The following is a 13,709-nucleotide window of genomic DNA, read 5'->3' as shown; positions in this document are numbered from 1 at the left end:
TAAAGTGCAAATTGCAATTAAATGAGCTAGAAGAAATTCATAGCAATTCTTATGATCTCGTAAAAAATTATAAAGTTAACATGAAACGTGTTCATGATAAACAGATTTTGCATAAAGAGTTTGTAGTTGGTCAAAAGGTTTTGCTTTACAACTCCCGTTTGCATATTTTCCTAGGGAATTTAAAAACCCGTTGGTCTGGTCCTTTTCTGGTTAGTGAAGTCACCCCTTACGGGGCAATCACCTTGGTAAATCCCAAGGACAACAGTACCTTCCAAGTTAATGGCCAACGTTTAAAATATTTTCACGAGTTAATGTCCCCGGATGTGGAGAATGTCCTTTTACAGGACCCTGTCTATGAGGACTGACCTTTGATGTTGGGTGTACTTCCTCTCATTTCCATATATTGGTAAGTTCACCATGAAAGTAACCAGGCCCTCCCTTTGGAGTGTGTGGTTGTAAGTACCGGATCCTAAGTCCATGTTTAACATAATTCATGATTTCCAATCTTGCATGTTTTCTCGGTTTTTGAGTCATGTTTCTCTATGGAGTGATTTATGTCTTTATTGTTTTATTGTTTTCTTTTGTATTAAACCTTATTCATAAAAAGAAAAAAAAATTAAAACCCTATAAACAGTAATCTAGCAAGTCTCGGGAATCTGACTTTAAAAGACCCACGTTTTTAAACAAATTTTCTAAATCCTGTTTTCAAAAATTTGTTTGGGGGTGGGGTGTTTGGTCTTTCCTATTCTTGATCTCTCAACTTCTTATTCTTGTTGGTTATACCGTTTAGTCGTACTTTGATTTGGGTTGACACTATCTATGAATTTAGATTTCTTTTGATCATATGACTTATGTCATTCACGCATTTCAAGGAGTTTTCCATCTCCTTATACGTCAACCATGGTTAGATTTGAGTTTTTTTTATAGATCATTGGATTGTACTTTCTTTGTTGATCGTTTTCATAGCTCATTCGCAAAAATCAGATCGTTAACGAATCAGGAATTTTAGTTTTAAGTTTTACGAGGCATAAGAGAGGATGGGTGTTACAGATTTGTTTTGGGCTTGGGCCCAAACAATTTTAAACCCTACGCGGTCACGTGCCATGCACATGACTCCCTTTTAAAAACCCCCACACAATTTTCTTCTTTTCTTCCTCGCCTCCATTCCCGACCAAAGAAAAAACTTGAGCGCACCCGCGCCCTAACCTCCACACAACCCTAGTTCAAATTTCGATCGAGTAATTCAATCACTATCCCCCACCTTACATTTACCACAAATTTCAAATCCAAAACTCAATGGTTCCTCAAACCCCAAAGATTCTTCCGAAACAAGTTTTTACTGCTCAACAATTTTCACCCTTTTTCGGCACCGAAATGTGTATTAGGAAGTGGAATGGGTTGTGGTATTCTATGGATGATTTTTATCACACTGATTTGGTGTTTGATTTTTATAATAAGAGGGAGATTGAGGGTCATAGGATTTTTGTAAGGGTGAATGGTAGTCGGAAGGAATTAACTATAGCAGTGTTGTCTGAGATTATTGGCATTGAGCAAAGAGACATCATAGTCATAATGCAGGAATCTCAGTTTGGTGGAATCAGTCCTTTGATGACGGAAACTGTATTGGAAGGACAGTACAACCCTAGTTCATTGTGTTCGTCAGACGTCTCGAAGAAACTAGGTAGCTGTGGCTCAGTGGGTTGGTGGGAATGTTATTGCTACCACGAGAATAAGTGACATCAATTTGAGTTTTCTACACATTCTCTGGACCCTTCAGAAAAATAGGTATGGGTTTTGCATCCTTGACTTTTTGTTAAATGAGATTAGAGTAGTTGGTAAACTTACCGCAGCCTTCCCTACATTGATTACAAAGGTTATGTTGTGTTGGGGATGTGTTCCGAAGACTGGTAAGGTTAAGTTGAAGTTGCATGAAAATGTACATATTTATTGGGAATGTATTCAGAGGGATTGGAATTTGCTTGAGGTTTTGGGTGCTGAGATGGTATCGGATGAGGAAGATGAGGAAGACACAACGTGTTTTGATGCAAACGCTTTGGAAAGGGCTACTACGGATATAGCCCACGTCTCAGTACTTCATCGTGGCTTGCAAACTTTCCATAACGAGTATGAGACACTTCGTACAGGCCAACGTTCTCTGTGTGACCTCTGTGAGGCTATTCAAACTAGGCAAGGTACTATCATCCGTAGCCAAGCAAACTTCTAGGCTAACGTGGAGACTCTCGTCCAGAGTAATAATGAGCGTTGGGAAGCCATGGATGTTTTTATGGAGCAATAGTGCACGTTTCAAGTAGAAGTTCTACGACGCCTGCCACCTCATGATGGTTTTTCTTCTGTTGACTCTGGAAGGCATGAGCATCGTCGACGCAGGACCGATGACTCTGGCCCTTCCTCATCTCATGGCTAGTTTTTTTTTTAGTTGTATTGTTGTTTTTAGGAATATTTCCCTGTTTTAGTAGAATTTTTATTCCCAGTTGCTTAGTTAAGTAGTTAATATTGGATTATGTATTTGGTTGTCATTTGAATTTCAAGTTATTTAATTTTTTTGTCCAAGCATGCTATCTATTTTTCATGAATCCCACCTTTCCGACTTGTTTGGGGTGGCATTATTTGTTTAGTATTGTATTTACCCTATCCATATGTTTATGAAGTTAATATTGTAAGGTTGGAAGAATATAGTCTATATATGAGCATGTTGCTTGGTAGGAAATTAACCGGCCTAAATAAATAGACTAATTAAACCCTACTTTAATAATACTAATACTCGCAAGCGCACGAGGTCTATTATAATAGGTGTGCAAGAACGAGGTCGATCCCACAGGGATTGCTATTTAGGGACAATTAAATACTAAAATATTACCTAACCTAATTCGACAATGTTGTCTGAGAAAAGTTTGAATTACTATTAACTAAAATTCTTTACTTACTACGAAGACAATTAACTAAAGAATTTGGTTCAAATGATTGGAGAGGAACTAACTAGGACTTCAGAATCCACTCTAGACTTTTCAATAAATATTTCAGGACTGGGGTTCAATGTTTCAGTTTAATACGAGAAACACTCGAATGAGAATTTGGTGTTTACCCAAAGATGTTATCGTGACAAAACAATTACGTAAAAGCATCTTCCGAAATTCAGCACTAGAGATCAAGCTTAAAAGATTAATTGTCTTTTAACAGCACAACTAATATCTAAATTTGATATTGACAATAGAAAGCAAGCTATGATTAGTAGTTAATTATTTCATACTACCTAGGATGCTTGACATACAAGGTGCAAGAACATAACAACTATTGATCGAGAATGCAACGAAAGAAGAGTGACAGTTAAATATAATTATAACCATAAAAACCCAATCTCAAAATAATTACATCAAAGGCTAGGGCTTCATCTTAGCCCTAGTTAAATAATTTAGCAATTCATAATAATGGAACTGAAAATAAAGAAAAGGTTAGGAGAACTCATGTCGACAGTGAAGTCTCCTTGGCCTTCCTTCGTCTCCTTCTCGGTTTCCGTGCGTCTCCAATCCTCCTCCACTTTTCTGTATGTTCTTAGTTCCGATGTGTTGTGGAGAGGCCCCTCCACACTCTGTCTCCCCTATTTATATCGCTTTTCTTTAGGTCATGACGAGTAGTGTTTGATTTGAATTGAAAGATTTTATTCGGTGGCGAAAGTTTCGGTAATTGGGCGATCGAATCGGAAAGAGCGAAGTCGGTTCTTTTCCTATTCGGTTTCGGTTGGAATGGAAACATGGGATTGGTCCTATGATTTGGTGGTATGCGGATTCATAGAAGCATTGATAGATTGGCTTGTTTAGTTTTGGAGCTTGGGTGCGTGTTCGGGTTTAGATTTTTGCAGCCGGAATTAGAGGAGCTTTTGGGTTATGTTTTTATTTGTGAGAGACGAAGGGTGGAGGCTGATCAGGTGGTCCAGTAGGTAGGCTAAAGGCAAGTTATTGGGTGCGGGTCTATTTAAGTGCACATGGTCCGGTCTTTAATTCTTGGTCCACCCCCTTGCTGGTCATGTGACTACTTAAGCTCATGGGCCATAACTAATTTCGGCCCATAATTTAAACAAACAGATCCATGCCTTTTCTCATGAAGGATCTAAGCTGCCCACTTAAGTTTCATCTTTATGCGCCTATTCATTACTAGAGCCTTGTTTCTCTGTTACAATCAGGTGCTAATTTAAGGTACCAATTAAGCCCAGATTAACGACTCCATTGGTTTTAAATTCTCATTAGCGAACACAAAGCCAAATCTAATGCACTCAAACAAACCATCACCAGGCATCTCGATTTCCAAAACTGAATAACCAATGCCAAGCAACCTAACTATGAACTCACGCACTAACATCCCTAATCTCGATAGTTTCAGCACTTTTAATCAACTCAAATCCAATTCTGCAAAAATCATCAAAAATACGCTAAATAAATCAAACGAATAAATTAAACAAACTAACTAATATAAAATTGAGCGTAAATATATAATATTTATGCGCTTATCACTGCTAATATGGTGTAGCTAGAATTAGCTACACTTGGTTTGTGCAACCTCAAGGATTAGAAATTGGATGATTGCTATTTTTAATTCCAGTTGAAAAGCTATCGGTTTGATTTTTGCCACTGCATCTCGTATGTTTCTATTTTGGATTTAGAATTTTTTTTTTCCATCATCTTGCCTTAATAATTTAGGGAACTTGTGGAACTTGGTTTAAGAAATTAGTGCTCTATAAATACATGGCACACCATATAATTCACACAACACCATTATTTTTCATCACAGAAGCACCACTCAATTTCACTCGCAATTCATACCACAAACAGTACTCGGAGCGCACACGCCCTCTCTCTTACCTTATAATAGAGCACGCCCGCGCCCAAAGTCCTGGATCACAGAATTTTCTTTTCTCAGAATTGAGCGCGCATGCCCCCTTCCATAAGCCATTCTGAGCAAGTCCGCACCATGACCTCAATGATAAACACCCAAAACTGTAATATTAAACCCTGAGAGACATAGCATTTTGGTCGATTATGTGTTTAATAATCAAGTAATAATTATATTTTCGTACTTTTGCAGGTTTCCGCATTTAAAATGAATATAATGATAAAACATGCATCGAAGTACGGAAATACTGAAATATTTGAAGTTTCCCACTCAACCCTAGTGAAGCCCAACAAAGCTTGACTAGAGCCGAAGTTTCCAAAAGAACAAAACCAGTGCAGAACGGGTCCACATATAAAGAAGCAGCAAACTTCCGAAGCTCACATCTGATAAATCTGGGTGCCGACGTTGGCTAGTGAACTGCCAGAGCGACCAGGGCGACAAACTCCTCGGCAGCGACACCATTTGATAAAACAACTGCTTATGCTATCTCCTAGACATAGTTCCTCCTCCATAAATCAACCTCATCAAACATCTCCATTGCCGTCATCTCCCTTAATTATGGCCCAGGAAAATCCCACAGTCGAGAAGCCCCTTTCGGATTTCCATACTGCCTTACAAGAAAGACCTGCTTCTTGGATTAAACTCGATGCTATTGTAGGTGATTTTCGAATTCTGCCAAACATTTTCAGTTTGTTACCTGTTTACCATGGTCTAGACCATGAAAAACCGTACAATCACCTTCGTCGGATGCAACAAGTAGTCACCACTTTCCGCCATCCGACTGTTACCAACGAACAAGTCTTGCTTAGGTTGTTTCCCTTCACCTTAGTTGATAAAAGCTTCGGTTTGGCTCATAGGCAAAGCGCTGCAATCCATTGACGCATGGGCCAAACTCGTACAAGCATTCATGATAAAGTTCTATACTCAGAAGAAAACTACAGAAATGCTTCAAAAGATTCAATTTTTCGCCCAAAGACCCCGTGAATCCTTTTCGAAGCATGGAGCAGATTTCTCGACCGGCTTCTCGAATGTCCCCATCATCAACTTGACACCGGCCTGTATTAGTCCGTTCATTCTTTAATGGTCTCTCGACCATCAAAAGGAAACCTTAGATATCATGAGCGGCGGTTGTTTCATGGACAAGTATATCATGAAGCATACAATTTTCTTGAGAAACAGGCTTCACGAAGCAACCATTGGGGAAACACTGATTCTTCTAGATCTTCTAAAGACACTCCTACCAAAGTTACGTCTATGCTCGAGGTCAAACCCGATCTGGAATTAAAAACTCTAATCGAGTCCCTAAACAAAAAGGTCGATGCTCTTTCGGTACAAGTAAATGATAAAAAACCCAAACAGGTCATGGTTGCTAACGCTTCCCCATGTCCTCTTTGCTTAAGTCCTGAGCATGCCGATTCTTATTGTCCTTTGGTATACGAGTGCCCTCCCCAACCTTCTGAATAGGCTTCTGCTTTCAACATCCCTAATGCACCTTGGCGACAACATCCGAATTTAGCTTGGACACCCCCTGCGCCCCAACAACAAGCTCCTCTGGGTGTCAACAACGTTCCTCTACGACCACCCGCGAACTACAATTCCTATCGTCAAGGAAATCCTCCGCAATTCCAGCAAAGGCAAAGTAATTTTCCCAACAATGCAAATATAGGGTACCAAAATAACCGCAACCTTGTTCCCGCTAATCAAGGATATGGCTATCAAAATCAACCCGTAAATAATAACCGTGAACTAGTTCCCCGCCGCTCATTTGGTACAATCCACGTACCGATAAAACCGGTGAAACTTTTCGACATACATGAATCAACGAATCAAATCCTACCTTCTATCCAACGGTCTCTTCAATTTGTTAGCTCGGGATAAAAGTCAAAGGCGTGTTCCCCGCCAAGCGGTTCAAACCCTAAGCCTACAAACACTGCCTTTGAACTCAACAATGCACCAGGATCTAGTGATCCAAGCCAGGGTGAGGTAAATGCCATTACCACTCTTTGTTCTGGTCGAACCATCGACAATAAAATACGTATGCCAGACGAGGAATCGACGGAAACCACGGCTGCCGTCCTTCCAACTCCTACCTCGCGAACCTATAACGGAACGAAGTTGTGCCTTCCAATTCTACACCCACGTCCCTAGGGAAAGACGCCACTGATCCTTATGCGCGATTCCGCCGAAAAGCTCCGTTCCCTGCCCGTTTGGTAAAGAACAAACGTGACGAACATTTCGATGAGATCCGTGAAACCTTCAAAAATTTGACCATAAACTTACCTTTCCTAGATGTGCTTAAGCATTTACCCAATCATGCCAAGTTTTTGAAGGACATGTGCACCACCAAACGACGTACGAATGTTCCTCAACAAGTGTTCATCACTGAGCAGTTTCCCTCAATTACCACTACCAATGGTGTGTAAAGTACAAGGACCCAAGTCGACCAACTGTAACATGCACGTTGGGCGACAAGTATACCGCTACCGCACTTTTAGACCTAGGTGCCAGTGTTAACCTACTTCCCTACAACTTATTTAAGCAGTTAGGTCTTCATGAATAAAAACCTACTAATATGACTCTGCAACTCGCGGATCGCTCCATCAAGTTCCCAAAGGGCATAGTAGAGAACGTCATAGTCAAGGTCCAAGATTTTTACTACCCAGTTGATTTTGTCATTCTAGATACTGAAGTGGCCTGTCACTCCATTCCTATCATCTTGGGATGTCCTTTTCTTGCAACTGCTAACGCTCTCATAAATTGTTGGGACGGTTCAATGGCATTGTCTTTCAGGAACCTTTCTGTCGAACTCAACGTATTCAAATTAATGAAACAATTTCCCGATCCTATAATGGAGGGCGAGATTAGTTTGGTTGATAGTCTGGAACATGATTATTTCACAAACTCTTTTCCCCCTGACGAGATACACCAATTTCTTTCTTTTGATAATCCTGAGTTTGACGATGACTCGTACATAAAGGATGTCCACGCATTATTAGAGTTGGTACCACTATTTGATCCTACTGCTGCGTTGCAAACTGATTCAGAAGAACCAGATTCGCTCTTTTCCATTGAAGAGATGATCCCTCACGAATCCTTGATCCCCAATCCTCCAACTCCGGATTTAAAACTTCTACCCTCTGATTTGAAGTACGTGCATCTCGATCTCGATGGTAGTCACCCTATAATAACTTCTGCTCACTTGACTACCGACGAAGAGGCACGTTTAATTCATGTCATTCGTGAACACTGCTCCGCAATCGAATGGTCCTTAGATGATATCAAGGGAATATACCCTAGCATATGCACGCATCGCATACATCTCGATGACGGCACAAGGACATCTCGAGAACCACAACGCCGCCTTAATCCCGCCATGAAGGAAGTGGTGAGAGCGGAAGTTTTACGTTTACTTGATGCGGGTATCATATACCCTATCTCTGATAGTGATTGGGTTAGTCCTGTCCACGTGGTTCCCAAAAAGTCCGGCATTCAAGTTGTACAAAATGAAAATGGTGAGTACATATCCACTCGTATTCCATTAAAATGGAGAATTTGCATTGACTATCGCAAACTTAATGCCAGAACACGTAAAGATCACTTCCCTCTACCATTCTTTGACCAGATGCTAGAACGTTTAGCCGGTCATGCTTACTACTGTTTTCTTGATGGCTATTCCGGATACTTCCAAATTGTCATCGATCCCGCCGATCAAGAAAAGACAACTTTCATGTGTCCCTTTGGAACCTTTGCATCTGCATCGAATGCCTTTTGGTCTTTGTAATGCCTCAGGCACCTTCCAACGCTGCATGCTTCACATTTTCAGTGATATGGTGGAACGTTATATGGAAGTCTTCATGGACGATTTTTCCATCTACGGAAATTCCTTTGATGACTGCCTATCCAACCTTTCTAAAGTATTAACGCGTTGCGAAGAGAAAAATTTGGTACTCAATTGGGAGAAGTGTTATTTCATGGTTACCAAAGGACTTGTTCTAGATCATATTGTTTCGAAAGATGGGATAGAGGTTGATAAAGCTAAAATTGTTAAAATTGCTTCGCTACCTTTCCCACGTACAGTTCGTGATATCCGTGCCTTTTTAGGCCACGCTAGATTTTACAGGAGATTCATTCAGGATTTTTCTAAAGTTGCTCGACCTTTAACCAATCTCCTGCTTAAGGATGCAGTATTCGATTTCAATTTCGATTGCAAACAAGCTTTTGATACTCTAAAAACTGCTCTGACTACCACTCCTATCATTCAACCCCCTAATTGGTCCCAACCATTCGAACTGATGTGTGACGCTAGCGACTTTGCTATTGCCGCCGTACTAGGCCAACGACGTGATGACAAACCCATTGTCATTTACTACGCTAGTAAAACTCTTAATGACGCTCAACGTAATTACATAACAACGGAGAAAGAGTTCCTAGCTATTGTTTATGCTTTGGATAAGTTTTGCCCTTACCTAGTTGGAACATCCACCATCGTATATACTGACCATGCCGCACTTCGGTACTTACTCGCGAAAAAGGACGCAAAACAACGATTGTTCCGCTGGATCCTTCTCTTGCAAGAATTCACCCTGGAAATCAAAGACAAGAAAGGAACCGAAAATGTCGTGGCCGACCATTTATCAAGGCTGGTTGGTGACATTGATAGTGATTCTGAAGCCATCTGTGATTCCTTCTCAGACGAATATTTGTACTATATTTTCTCATCTCCATGGTACGCGGATGTCGTTAACTACCTAGTTACTGAGGAAGCTCCTTCCTCTTGGTCACATCTAATCATAAAAAGTTCTTATCCACTGTAAAATATTATTTTTAGGATGACCCCTACCTATTTAAGTATTGTTCTGACCAACTCATTCGTCACTGCATTCCCGACTGGGAGCACACCGACATATTATCCTTTTGCCATGAACAATCTTGCGGAGGTCATTTCAGTGGAAAGAAAACTGTGGCCAAGGTATTACAATGTGGTTTTTACTGGCCTACCCTTTTTCACGATGCACACGAACATTGCATAGCTTGCATTCGTTGTCAACACCTAGGTCGAATTACCAAACGAAATATGATGCCCCTAAATCCTATCTTGATTGTGGAAATTTTTGATGTTTGGGGCATTGATTTTATGGGACCTTTCCCTATTTCTCAAGATTTTCTATACATTTTAGTCGTTGTAGACTATGTGTCCAAATGGATTGAGGCACTCGCATGTCGCTCAAATGAGCATAAGACTGTCGTGAAATTCATTAAAGAAAACATTTTCTCTCGTTTTGGTGTCCCCAAAGCTATCATCAATGATGGGGGTACACATTTTTGTAATAAAATTTTTGGGTTTTTAATGAAGAAATATGGAGTTACTCACAAGGTTGCTACTCCATATCACCCACAAACGAGTGGCCAAGTGGAAGTCTCCAACAGAGAGATAAAGTCTATTCTGGAGAAAACTGTCAACCCATCAAGAAAGGACTGGTCTCTCCGCTTATCGGATGCCTTGTGGGCATACCGAATAGCATTTAAGACACCTATAGGAATGTCTCCTTACCGCATTGTTTTTGGAAAACCTTGTCATCTGCCAGTTGAACTTGAGCATCGTGCCCTTCGGGCCATCAAAAGCCTCAATTACAATATCATCGAGGCAGGCGAGAAGCGAAAACTACAATTAAATGAGCTTGAGGAGATTCGGAGTGATGCTTATGATCTCTCAAAATCCTACAAAGCTAACATAAAAAGAGTGCACGACAAGCACATTTTGCGTAAGGATTTTAAAATTGGCCAAAAAGTTTTACTGTACAACTCCAGATTACACATTTTTCCTGGTAAATTGAAAACACGATGGTCTGGTCCTTTCATTGTGTCAGCTGTGAAACATTATGGGGGAATCTCTTTGCTTAATTCACAAGATAACAGCGAATTTCAAGTCAATGGACAACGCTAAAACATTACCGCTTAATTATTTTCACGGATGATGTTGAGCGGACTCTTCTTCGGGATCCGGTCTACACAGACTAGATGTTTCGTTTGGCGTACTCAATCTTGTTTCTATAGAGGGTATGCCATTTTGGTAGCGGGCCATCTTCTATCTTTTGATCTCCCATAGTTCTTTGAAGTGTGTGGTTGCAAGCCGGAACCTTAGTCCGCGAAAACTCTATTTTACGGCCGAGTATAAATGTCTTCTGCAACACAAGCAAACGTGCTTTTCAGTAAACGATGGGTACCTAAAATTTCACCTCATTCCTTCTTTTCCCTTTTCTACTCTCTACCTCGCGAACTTCAGCTAATCATTTGGTGTAAGTCTCACTTATCACGAATAGGGAATGGTCGTAGTACTTTTGCTCGTAAATGACGTGCGCGAAGGATAGGCTGGTGTATGCATTGTCAAACACCCTTCTGTCTAGGTCTTGACTTCCTATCCGATACTAGCCAGCTTAAGGTATATTTTTGTCTGACACCAGCTGCGCAGGATAATCTTTGTCGCCGCGCCGTTTCTCCCACAGGTTGGGATTTGTCTTGAGAATCTGACGTTTAAAGACTCGATTCGTCTTGAGAATCTAACGTTAAAAGACTCGACTCGTCTTGAGGATCTGACGCTAAAAGACTCACCTTGTAGATATGTTTATATTGTTGCCTTTTCCCTTTGCATTAAGTTTTACAAATGAGATTCGTGTCCAACCTCAGATGTCTCATACTTGGAACACAAACGGGCAATGGATTCCACCAGACCAACCCTAGAATTGGTTACTTTGAGTTCCCTTGGGGCGGTTTGAGGATAGCCGTATGTAATAAGGGCAATTTTTTTAGACCGTAGCGCGCACTGTCCAGGATGGTACCGTCCTACCCCTAACCCCATAATACATAGAGGTAAAGCCACAGTCTAGCTGGATTGGGTTCGCTCCAGAGCCGATATGACAGTTGTCTATGAATTAAGATGGTGACTCTTCTGGACATCCAGTGTTCTTCACGTATATCTCCTTTGTATATAAATAAAATCTTTGTTTATAAATAAAACACCCTCCTTCTTTTCAAAAACTCTTGTGACCTTCGAGAATGACTTATACAATTGGATAGCATTATTTGTGCTGATCATTTTGATATATCATTCATCCAATTCGGAGTCCAAACGAGTCGTGGGTAAGCGTTTAGATTTTTTTTGGCTTAAATCGGGCTTAAGGCTTGATTTGGGCTTGGGAAATTTTTTGGCTCAACCAAAATATCGAAATCTCAGGCCCTTTAAACCCAACAAACCCGACCACATGCGTCACCATCACTCATTTATTCTTCCCTAAATTCCGGATCTTGCCCCCTCTCGTTTAAGTCTTGCACGAGACAGGCCCACGCTAAATCCAGGTCTCGCGCGAGACTCTTACAACTCTGACCACAATTCCCTTCCGTCAGCAAGTCCCATTTCTCCCCCTCATCATTAATCAATAGCCAGCCTCTCCCTAAGACCAGTGATGGCCGGTAATAGGCGTATTTGTGTGGAGAAAAATTGTGGAAATTTATTTGAAAACGGGATGTTTGCTTCATTTTTTGATAATGAAACTCACTCTAGAGGATGGGAGTACTTGTTATATGCTAATAGAGGGCTTTATTCCAAGGATTTGGTGATGAAATTCTACGACAATGGGAGCTTTAATAGCGACCATTTTTGGGTTGCCGTCGAGGGTGTGCGCCACGAAGTCACACCTGTTTTGCTCTCCGAGATCACGGGCATTCCTCTGATCGACCACGTGGTGACTCAGCAGCAGTCCGTGTACCCACGGACTTACGACCTAATGCTCGACACGCTAATCGAGGGAGAGTACAATATAGACGGAAAATGCGTGTATCAGCGCTCGGTGTGACCGAACTAGTTGGATGTGACTCAATGGCTGGGACTGAACGTCATTGGCACCTCGAAGCCCTCAGACATCAACAAGACCTTCCTCCACCTTCTCTGGATCCTCCAGGAGCGAAAGGGTAACTTCTGCATCGTTACCTTTCTTTTTGATATTATTACACATGCCACTCTTAGATCAGCCCCTCTTGTTGTTCTGGTAACGCAAGTTATGATTACCTTGGGTTTTCTGTCCGCCACCCTGCTACTCCCTATACCACAATATGAGAATATGCTTGTCTTCAAGAAATGCATACTGGACCCTTGGGAACCCACATCACCTAGGGCTGCCGAGCACGCTAGCGTAGGCTCATCTCACCCACCCTACTTTGATGAGACTGCCATGAGTAAGATGACCCAACCCATAGATGCCTTACGTGCTGTGAACAGTGGTTTGAGAGACATGTACACTCGCCAGGTATCAATGAAACGTACCTTGGGCGAAGTTAAGGATGATATGACCACTTTCGCCATGAGTCGATGATGACGATGGCAAGATGGCTTAATTCAGTGAGAAATGAGAGCTTCCATGATTGCATTTCAGGACCATATGCTTACTCGCCAGAACCAGTTCCAGCGAATGTCCATGGCGAGCCAGCATAAGTTTCAGGCTCAGGTGATGGATACTTAGGGTGATATCCAGGAGCAGTTAGCCTCCACGGGAGCTCGTACTGCACGACGTCGCAGGACTCCTGGTTCTTCTTCTGCAGCCCCCTAGGATTCTTCTGCAGCTCCTGAAGATCATCAGTAGCTAGTTTCTTTTTCCAGTCTTGTATAATATTTAGGTCAGATATTTGATTTACGCGTTTGCATTTCCAGCTTAATAGTAGGTTATTTCCTAAAAATTTCTGCCTGGATATATTAGTTATATCTAATATTATATTATATAGGTAGGAACATATATAATAATATTAGTAATAAT

The 13,709-nt window shown here is 41.2% G+C and overlaps 1 pseudogene; it reads left to right on the top strand.

Annotated features, from left to right (window-relative positions):
* Positions 1–1,374: 1,374 nt before the first annotated feature.
* LOC147515495 (uncharacterized) overlaps positions 1,375–13,709 on the top strand; it is an 81,941-nt pseudogene continuing 69,606 nt past the window's right edge.

Source organism: Coptis chinensis, chromosome 2 (assembly GCF_015680905.1).
Source record: "Coptis chinensis isolate HL-2020 chromosome 2, ASM1568090v1, whole genome shotgun sequence".
NCBI lineage: Eukaryota > Viridiplantae > Streptophyta > Magnoliopsida > Ranunculales > Ranunculaceae > Coptis > Coptis chinensis.
This window is presented reverse-complemented; position numbering and strand designations above follow the sequence as displayed.